Source organism: Equus caballus, chromosome 11 (assembly GCF_041296265.1).
Source record: "Equus caballus isolate H_3958 breed thoroughbred chromosome 11, TB-T2T, whole genome shotgun sequence".
In the NCBI taxonomy this organism is placed as follows: domain Eukaryota; kingdom Metazoa; phylum Chordata; class Mammalia; order Perissodactyla; family Equidae; genus Equus; species Equus caballus.
Window position 1 is genome coordinate 24756484 of NC_091694.1, and position 9270 is coordinate 24765753.

At 53.8% G+C, this 9270-nt stretch overlaps 1 non-coding gene across 1 annotated transcript; it reads right to left on the bottom strand.

The window, feature by feature from the left end:
• Window positions 1-486: 486 nt before the first annotated feature.
• Window positions 487-556, bottom strand: MIR196A (microRNA mir-196a). Its single transcript, NR_032903.1, has one exon. It is a non-coding gene; the product is annotated as a microRNA mir-196a (primary transcript).
• Window positions 557-9270: the final 8714 nt, after the last annotated feature.

Genomic DNA, 9270 nt, shown 5'->3' on the forward strand with positions numbered 1-9270 from the left:
GATGTTTCCCTTTCAGAATGGGACATACTGAGCCCTCTTCAAGGACCTGAAGCTTCCTGTTGAGGTGGAGCCCTGTGCCCCAAAGGGTTACAAATACCTCAAGGACCCCCTGTGTCTCTTGAAATGGAGCATTTGTCAAATTGAGGAGACTTTCTTTGGAAAGCCTGAATGTAGATAGGAGCCCAAGACCTCAACGCAGGAAGCTTGAAACCCCAACTATCATCCTTTGGCTGCACAGAACAGCCCAGCAAGGTGCCTTTGGAGAGTGGAATGCCCCCCTTTCCCCCCCAACACATACTAAAAAAATACAGAACAGGGAAGACACCAAGAACTTCCCAGGTCTCTTCTCTGGGGAACATCCTTACGGCTCCTGGGTGAGGGACCTCAAACCTCTTCACCATTTTGCAAGGATGACAGACTAGTCGTGACTCTGCTTCACTCCCCACCCCCCCAACTCCTCCAGCTAAGCGAGGAGCAGTAACTGCCGTGAGTCGGGTGGTTTAATGTCGTTGTGTTCAGAAATCCAGGCCCAACAACATGAAACTACCTAACTCACTCAGCAGTTCCAGTTCACGCTCCAGGTCAAGGGTTCACTGGGGGCAGGTCCCTGCAGCCATTTTGTGGGCCCAAACGGCTGGCTGGCTAACTTCATTTTCCTTCACCTCTTCCCCAACAGAACCCAGTTGCCAGCAAGCAACATCTCCAAAGAACTGGAGGCAGGACTCCAGGCACAACCATCTGGAACCAGTCCTGGCAGCTCAGATGCCAGAAACTTTTGCTCTCTTCCGGAAGCCCTGGCTAGAGGGGACCCTGGACCCAGCCCCAGGCCTGGGCAGGGCCTTGTGGATATACCTGCTGGGTCACCCCCTCTCAGCCGCTGTCTCAGCAGCTGGAGGTCTCCATAGATAAAAAGACTTCTTCACTTCAAACTGTTATCCAGGTGGTCTACACTCACCGTCTGCTCAGTGCCTGTAGTCCAGGGTCACCCCGGGGAACTCTGAGAAGCCGAATCTTCAAGCCCTACCCCAAACCTCGGCTTCGAGACTGGGATACAGACAGGAGAGAGGAGAGGAGGGCCGAGAAGGTGACGGTCGGAGAAACAGACGGAAAAGCAGAGTGTGAGAAAGTATCAGGAGCACTAGGGAGCAAACGGAAGAACACGACTGGAAGGGAAAGCGAGTTGACCTGAACAGTCGCTGTGAAGTCCCCCTGCCCGAAAAGTCCGGGGGCCGGCTCCGCAGAGGCTGAGCTGTCCCAGGTAAGACAATCTATTCCGAATCCACGAAAGAAACCGGGAGGCTGAGAACCAATTCGCTTCCACCTTCTTGACCTCCAGCCTGGGCCCTTCGCTCGCCGCCCCGCACTGATGTCCCCCACTGATGTCCCCCTCTGCCACCCCTACCTCTCCGACACCCGCATCCCCACAGATGCTCGCGCGCACACCGCGCCCCGGCCGGCGGCCGACTTACCTGGACAGCGGCGGCGGCGGCGGCGGCGGCGGGCCGGGCGGGAGCGACCGTCGGAAGGTGCGGCGCGAGCCTCCCCGTCCCCGGCCGGCCGGCTCCCTCCCGCCCTCGCCCCGGAGGCGAGTGTCCGAGTGGCCACGTGTCCGGCGGGGAAGTCCGAGGGAGCGAAGGAGTCTGCCCGGCCGCCCGCGCCCCCTCCCGGGTATAAATCTTGGGGACCGGAAAGACAATAAAACTTCACCATGTTGATGAACTTCAAACGGTTTACATCCCCTCATGTCCTGAAAAGAAAGACGGCCGGGGGGGCGGGTTACAAGGCAGGGGAAACAAATTTACGAGCCGGGGAAGCCCCCGCCTCGGCCCCTTTCTCGGCCGGCGCTGCTGCCCGCGTGCAGAGAAGCGGCCTCGGCCGCGCGTCCCCGCCGCCGGGCGCGCGGTCCCTCGGAGGAGTCGCCGGGCGGGACTGAAAGCCACCGCCTAAACGGAAAGTTCACCCAGCCCCGCACATCCTCAGGCTCCGTTCGCCCGGGACCAGCCTCCCAGCCCTTCGCCCAAGCGGAGTTAGGGCCCTGGTCCCTCCTTGCTGAAGCCCTGGCCCTGCCCGCCACGCCTTGGGGCCTCCACGCTTTGCATCTTTCCGCAGAAAGCGGGTTTTTTTCTCCTTTTCATCTCTAGCAGCCAGACCTTTGCTCTGTCCCGCCCGTTTATTGCCAGGGACTTGCTGGAAGGGGACAGGGGGTCAGAAAGCCTGAAGGGGCTAAGCGGGGCTCCCAGAGGAGAAACCGAGGGGCCGGTCTTCGCTGGAGTGAAAGCGACCAGCCGGCGCTGAGTTGTGTCCAAACTGGCCTCTGCCGAGAGCACTGCCATCGCCTCCTCTCCGGCTCCCTAACCGCCTCAAAATCAAACACCACCACCCAGACCTCCACTACCCTCTCCACAGTTCTTTTCTGCCCCTTGCTTTTTCACAAAACTTTGTGGAATCCAGATTTGGAATCGCAATTAGGTCATTGTGAACCAAAACTAAGAAAAATCCCCTTTTGCCTTGGGCTCCAGATAACTGGGAGGGAAGTCATTGATCTCCTGCTCACTTTGTCTGCTGGAGGGGCCTGGTCAGGTGCGCTTCTTGGTGGGAGAGCCAAGGAATTCGATCATGCTTCACAGTTATTCACCCCCAAAATACCAAAGGTTCAGGTCTAAGAGGCACTGGAGGCCAAGAGGAGCTACAGCCCAGACAGGTCTGGGCACAGGCTGGAGGCCCAGCTGCAGACCCATGTGGGAGCTTGGTGCACTGAGGGCACCTCCCTTCCACAGACACACACAGGTGCGGCCCTGGGTAACCAGCCAGCTCCACCCTCTCTTCCAAGAAAAGGCGCCAAAACTCTGCAGGGGATTTTTTTTAAATGGACAAAAAATGGAATGGCCAGGGAAAATACTAGGCTATGGTCTACAGTTCCTGAATTTTCTGAACCGCTAACTCTGCTGCAGGCAGTCCCACTCTGCCCTAGCCGGTTGGGGTGGGGGCACCTCTGGCCCCTTCCTTGCACCAAGGAGGAGGAAGGGGACAGCTCTTGAACAGCAGGAGGACAGGAAGTAGCTTGTTTCCATCCCAACGTTCATATTCCAGGATATTGGGGGCGAGGCCCCTCCAACTCCCCTCCTCATTATGTGCCCCATACTCCCTTATTTCGCTCTTTATCATGCTATATTTTTATTAAAAATACTGTGATGGCAGCCACCAGCTGTCACCCCTCCTATCAGGGTTTGCCTCTGGGAGCTGTTACCGATGGGCGGAGGGCCAGACTGAGAGGCCAGCAGTTTCCACACCAGTCAAGACTGTTACTCCAGAGCCCCTGCCCCACCCCAGGGCCTGAAGCGGGGGCAAGTTAGTGTGCTGGCTCCCTGCCCCTTGCTGACCAGGATCTCTGTGGCTCCCTGGGCCGTGGAAAGGAGATTGAACCATTTTAGAGTCTTAGACTCTGGAAAATCTGAAGAGGCCACAGCCTTAAAATGACACACCTGTGCATACACAAGTTTTGCATACGCTTTTCAGGGGCTTTGTGGCTTCCCTCTGCCCACATCCCCAGAACCCAGGCCATGGATCCCGGCCTAAAAAATAAAACTCTCTGCCTGGGGCCAAATGACACCTCAAACCCATTCCCATAGATGCCAGCCAGCCTTCTCATTCCGAGGTCGCCTGGCCCCAGAGCAGTCAACTTTCAAATACTCAGCTCAGACACCCACCGACAGAGGCACTCGTGCCAACAAGCCCCCTCCTGAATGTCACTCAGATATTATCGAGCTGATGATCACTCTGAGTAAAGGCCACTTAGGCAACGTTTCTTTTCACCCTCAACAGTTTTCTGGATACTCTTCCAAAAGCACACCGATCTCCAAATTATTCAGAAAACTGAAAATGCAGATGACCAAGCTGTAAGATTTAGGGGTAACTTTTCCCTACTTCCTTCCCTCCTTGAAGATAAAACAGAGTTGTAGCATAATTGGAGGGGGCTGGACAATTTGGATGATGAGAGGAGGCAATGAAGACACAGATGGAGAACACAGGATCCTCAAAACAAAACAAAAACCGAAATTGAGACCCCTTTCCAAGAATAAAAGTTTCTGAGCCTTCCTGGCCCGTCTCCTTTCCTAGGCTTCATTGTTGTTGGGGGGTTGGATCTCAGAGAAGTAGAGGTGCCAGAAGCTGCGTCCCTGAGACCCGAGCTGGATTAATTTTTTTTTGCAATTTCTGGCTCCGGCTGGGGAAGCAGCTCAGCGGTCGCTGGCGTGTGAGGCTGAGGCCGCGGCCGACCTCTAGGCGGCGCCCTGGCGTTGAGTCCCCGCTGAACGAGATCCTCTCGCAGCTCTGTGTCCTGCGCCGGCGGAGGGGCCGCTTCCTTCAGACACGCAGGGCTCGGCCTGGAGCTGGCCGCCGTCGCGTCGCCTTTGGCGCGTCGCCTTTGGCGCCCTCTGCCAAGCGAGAGAAACACGATTAAACGAGTGACGGCTGGGAAAGGACTCGACAGCTAATCATGGCTCCATCCGCTCCCCACCCCCCCCACCCCCACCCCACCCCCACCCCCACCCTAGGAAGCCTTCCACAGCCCGAATTTCCTTTGATCTCCCCAGAAGCCTGCTCAAGGGCAGCGCCAGAATCTCCAACCCCTCCCCCAACTTACAAAAGAAGACACTGAGGCCCCAAGAAATTAAGTGGTTAGCTCACGATCAGAGTAGCTATTAGAAGTGGCGAAGTAAGGCGGGAGGACGTGTTCTCTGTTCAGAATGGAAAATTCTTACTCCAAATTACGACCGCCATCCACGCCAGCAAAAGTGTCTTTCTTGTAAGCAAAATTCATTTCCACGAAAGGCAGCCTTTAGGGGTTGTCTATGTTGGAAGTTTGGGGTTTTCTGGGTTTAAGATTTGGGGGAGCACATGAAAGAACTGGAGGCGGATATAGGAGCAGCTCCTCTAGGATTGGCAGCCAAGACGCGTCCGACCCCCTCCCTTCCAGGACACCGCCAGCTGGACGCTTACAACCTCCCTAGCTGCGTTCGTGGGCAAGTGCCTGAGGCCCTCAAAGGCTCCGACGAAAACGACCTACTGAATGGCGATGTCGTGAAGTTTGAGTACTTTGTAAATGAGGCCCTGGTGACTAAGGGAGGTGTCAAACACACCACTGTTCTTTATACCCAAAGAAGGGGCGATTACGGCAGGCAGTCCTTGGCCCGAATGTCGCCTGTTGAGTTACAGGGTGGGGTAAGGGAAAAGAAACCTTTTTCGGGACCTAAGCGCTCTGAATCTAGCCTCAAAGACTTCCAGAAGCTGAGAAGCACGGGGTCGGAGAAACTGGGGTCCCTCCTCCCCTCCCCCCCAAGGCAGAGATGCCATTTTATAGTGCCGAGCCCTCTGCAAGACGTTTCTCTAAAGTTATTCTTAGGATAGAGGTCCCAGAGAATCTCCTGCAGGGAAGGAGGGGAAGAAGAGGGGCGAGGGGGCCTCTGGGGCCAGGTCAGCAAAGGGCACGCGCCTACCTTGGGGCAGACAAGGACGTAGCGCCCGCCCAGCGCTGCGCCCCACGAGACGCGCCTTTCCCAGCGGGGCAGGGGCTCTCGCGCGGTCGCCTAATTACCGAGCGCACATCTGGAGCAGCTGCGCCCAACCTGGCCTCGGGCACATTATTCTGCTACAAACCCTATTTTCATTCCCGAGGCTGAGTCATAAAAGACTCAAGCAGGATGAAGTCGGGTCTGTGTGTGTCAGCATTCTTGTGTGTGGGAGTGTGTGCGTGTGTGTATGTGAGCTTGCGGGCGGCGTCTGCGCATTTCACTGAGATTGCCCAATCGATGCACAAAAGTTAGGGGGAAAATGGAGCGACATCAGGCGAATACGACTGCGAACATACTGTGGGCATCATTATCCGCCCATTTCCAGGGAAAGCATTTGGGGCTCGGAATTAGCCCGTTAATTGCATCAGTTCTTTGTTCACTTTAGGGCAGAAGAAACTATCCGCATTCCGTGAAAACATTCCATATTTCAAAAACTTTAAGATCTTTTCATTGTCAATTTTCTTTATTTCCATCCTCCTTATACCACTTGAGCATTCAGATGTGCCAATATCACTCCAACATTATTACACACACACACACAGGCTTCATGCCCCAAAAAGTAACTCAGTTTCTTCATCTGCAAAATCTGGATGTCTTAACTCTCAGGGTTGTTAAGGATTAATTAATGTGCGATGGGTCTAGGATTTAGCGCAATGTCTGGTGAACAGGGAGCATTTAGTAAATAGTAACTATTAATAAGGAGGAGGTGGAGGAGGAGGAGGTGGAGAAGGAAGAGGGGGTGAAGGAGGAGGGAGCCTGCTTTGTTCTCAGAGAACCAGTCTAGGTTGGAGCCTGTGTGTCTTGGCCTGTGTATGTAATGTATTCTTTTGACTTAGAGCAATGTCTGTAAAATGAGGCCCCTTGAACCCCTGGCTTGTACCTACCTCTTCAATAAGGAATAGAATATTGCGGCAATTATCTGGCTCATTTCAGGTTCAAACTCCCTTTAGCCTGAAGGATCTGGATCTGCTGGGGTTTCAGAAGGTCTGGGGAGTGGTGGCAGATTCTCATTTGGCTTCTCAATGAGCCTTTTCCCTTGGCTGGAGGGAGCAAGAGCTTGCCTTAGAGGATAAGTAGAAAAGAAATAGGGGGCCCAGAAAGCTGAAATGAAAACAGAACATCTGAGCAATGCTTGAGAAAAACCAGATCTTGCTCGTTTCCTGGGCAGCCAGGAGGCCTTGGAGCTCTCCACGAATCGGCCTCAGAGACTCCCCCTAACAAGCCACAGACCTTTGTCTGGTGGGAACTTTCATTCCACCTTCAACAAACATATCCTGAGTGCCTACTGTGTGCCCAGCACTGGGCTGGGCTCTGGGGCTCCAGTGTGAGCACCATCCCACCAGTTAGGGGTGCTGACCCACAGCCAGTGAGAGGGCTCTGCTCCCAGAAACTAGACCAGAAACCCCGGGAAGAGGGACGACCCTGCTAGGCAAGAACTTCTGGCCAATGGCAGCATTGCCTTTTCAGGGCCAAAGTCCTGGTGCAGGGGCGGAGCCAGCTGGTCTGAGGGCACCCCCCCCCCCATTGTCTGTCAGAAAGAGGCCAACTCCACGGTGGAGATGGCCTTGTGGGGGGAGGGGTGGAGCTTAGCAGAGCGAGGAGGGGTGAAGAGATGACTGAAGGCTCCTGGCCCTCAGTCGGAAGTTCCTGAGAACACCAATTAGCTTTTTTAATTAGTAAAGTAGGGAACAAATGGCATGTATTTCTTCTGCTCTGATTAAAAGCATTTAGGTCAGGTGTTTGCAACCAGAATTATTCAGTTTAAGTTGTCCCAAGCAGAAAATTGTCTATTTTTTTTCTTTTTATTTTCAGCCAGGGGTCTGAATACTATTAGCCAACCATTGGCTTCTTGTTCCAGCACAGAAGTGCTGGGGCTGGTAGGTGGAGGTTGTGCCAGCTCAGCTCAGAGACAGCCAGCCAGGAATGGGGTGGGGTCTTTCCTGCCCCAAGTCACATTTGCTTGGAATGTGTAGGCAATTGAGGACCAGCCCGGAGGGGTTGGGTTTGAAGAGTGTGTGTGTGTGTGTGTGTGTGTGTTTGTGCACGTGTAGGGGGAGGGCGCAATAAACCAGATGATTTCTAGCTCTCCTAATTTGTCTGAACACAGTCCTAAAAGAGGAAAGTTTGTTCACTTCCTGGACCCCAAAGAAATCTGAATTTTCTTCTGGGAGATCTGGCTGGATCAAGTCACAGAAGTAGGGAGAAGGCTGTGGAGGAAAATTAAATCTAAACAAGCCACACAGGAGACTGGGTGAAACCAGGAGGTCCCCCAGGCTTGTCAGGGGCCACCTGCTGTTTGGTTCCTACTAACAAGATCACAAAAATGTTCGGAAGTGAACCCTTCCCCTTTCAGGCCAGAGTTTAGTTTGTTGTTCCCCAGCTTCTAGCCTTGGCTAAGCCCTCAGCCCCACAAAGAGTTGGAGTCTCCGAGGAAAGTGAATAGGTAGACCTATAAGGGACACAAAAGAACATTCTATTGCCTGATCCGCATTTGCTTGGCTCACAGACAGCATTTATCTAGGGGGTTGTCGCTGGATAGCCTTCCCTTCCCAGGAGTTCTGGTAGGTTTTTTATTCCCTGGGAGGATGTGCAAGCCCCAATTCCCTCCAGCAGCTGGTCCCACCCCTTGCCAGTCCGCGATCAGCTCTCCCCAGCAAAGCTCTTCCTACGTTCTCCAGCCCCTTGGTCCTGGGGAGAGAGGAAAGACTGACCCCCACTAGGAACCCAGACCCCACCGTAGTGATAGGGAGAGGGACACTGCCACATGGGTGTTGTTAAAGGTGAAAGTTGACCTGGCAAACACCAAGATATCAGCCACAGGAAAAACTGTCAAGACTTGCGTTAACTGACCATTTTCCAAACAGCACCTTCTTTGATCAATCCAAATGGGAGTTCTTAACCTGGGCCCAAGGGGTCTGAAGCCCTCTGAAATAGTGGGATTTGCTGAGTACTACATAAGTGCATTTTTTTTTCTGTAGAGGAAGGAATCAATAACTTTCATTACATTTTAAAGTATCAGTGAGTGACTCCCAAAATGTCAAGAACCTTTCATCCACCACTCATATATAAATACCCCAAATGTGATGCAGAGGGAGGCAGTAAAATAGACTTGGATATCCGACAAGATGAATTAAAAGAGGACAAACAATTGTGTGTATCACAAGGTGGGTGGATACTGTCTCCTGGCCGTCCCGTGAACAATGGGCACCTGCTCACAGGTGCTGAGGGCTCCAGGACTGAGACAAGGCGGTCCACCATGCCCAATCCCGAACGGGTGCACCCTTGCCCACGTAGAGAAAGAGTGTGCAAGGTCTCTGTATCTCTAATCAAAATGATATGACGCTTTTCTCCACTGGGACCTGGATCTTCCCCAACTATTTGTCGCCTTGTCCAGAGTTGGTCCATACCAGAAAAGAACCGAAAGTTTCAGGATCCGTTTTCCCCTTGCAAATACCCTCGCTCTTGGGGGGAGACAGGGGAGAAGGAGAAAGGGGAAATATTTCCCCGGATCTCTAGCTCCCTCAGCTCCAGGCAGGCCTGTGGTGCCGCGTCTGAGACCCGGGACCGAGACCGCCAGTCGGGGCTGCTCGCCATGACCTTAAAGTTCTCTGGCCGCCGAAAAGGGCCGAGAGACAGCTGGGCAGGTAGACAGAAGCAGACACAAAGAAAGGGACCCTCGAAGGCGACCAGAGAGAAGATA